Source organism: Penaeus monodon, chromosome 11 (genome assembly GCF_015228065.2).
Source record: "Penaeus monodon isolate SGIC_2016 chromosome 11, NSTDA_Pmon_1, whole genome shotgun sequence".
Classification (NCBI taxonomy): Eukaryota; Metazoa; Arthropoda; class Malacostraca; order Decapoda; family Penaeidae; genus Penaeus; species Penaeus monodon.
Genome location: NC_051396.1, coordinates 30,916,287 through 30,917,357, shown reverse-complemented (window position 1 = coordinate 30,917,357; position 1,071 = coordinate 30,916,287).

Genomic DNA, 1,071 nt, shown 5'->3' with positions numbered 1-1,071 from the left:
AAGGGTTACATAGATAATAGTGCAGATATAAAACTCATGTTACAGATTACTATTTCCTTTTATCCACAGCCCAGGGTTTTTAGGAAGCTAACATCAGTGATGCTAAGGAGAGTTGGATGGTGGTGGTGCCAGAAAATGCTGGAGGAATTCCTCTTGTTCAGCAAGCAACCAGCATCAACACAATGCATCCACAACTTTCTCTACCTCACTCCTCACAAGACATATCTCATGATCACACTTCAACAGTTCATGTGGACTCAGCATCACTAACTAGTCAAGCTACAATTCCTTCACTGGCAACTGTTACCATGGCATCCCCCATTATTAGTCAGGCTTCATGTGCCAGCTCCATACCTGTCTTAACACATTCCTCAGTCTCCAATCCTGGCACATTACTTAGCCATTCTTCGATTCCAAATGCAGCTTCCTTATTAACACAGTCATCATTACCCTTTACTCCATATATTCAACCCTCCCTTCTTTCCACGACTGTCCTAAATCAGTCTGATGTAACACAGCCACATCAGACATTGTCTACTATCCCTATGCAGGTACTTTCAGCACAGTCTCTGGACTCTGAAGTATCAGTATCATATTCTCCAAATGCACCATATACAGGCACTTCCAGCTCAGTTAGCAGTCAGTCATCTCTTCTTCCTGTACATGTTCAGACACAAGGCTCAGTGGCAACTGTCCTTCCCACCACACAGACTGCTATTGCTTCAACATCTCCCACTACTGCAAGAACAGTTCAGCTGTTACTTCACATTCTGGGGTCTCTTCACCTTCTTCACTTGTCACATCATCTTTCACTCCAGTTCCTCTTGTGTCCCATTCATCTGTATCTTCAACTCCTGATCTTAATCCTTCAGGAATTTCACACTCTGGCATTTCTACTCCCTTAATCATACAGCCAACCATTGCTAGTAACATCCTTCTAACACAGCCACCCATTTCAGCTCCAGTCTTAGCAGCTCCATCAGTTATCAGTACACCTATACTTACCCAACCAAATCCCAATATCAGTCCAGTAGTTATTCACCTACCATCCCAGTGGTTCCTCCTCCTGCT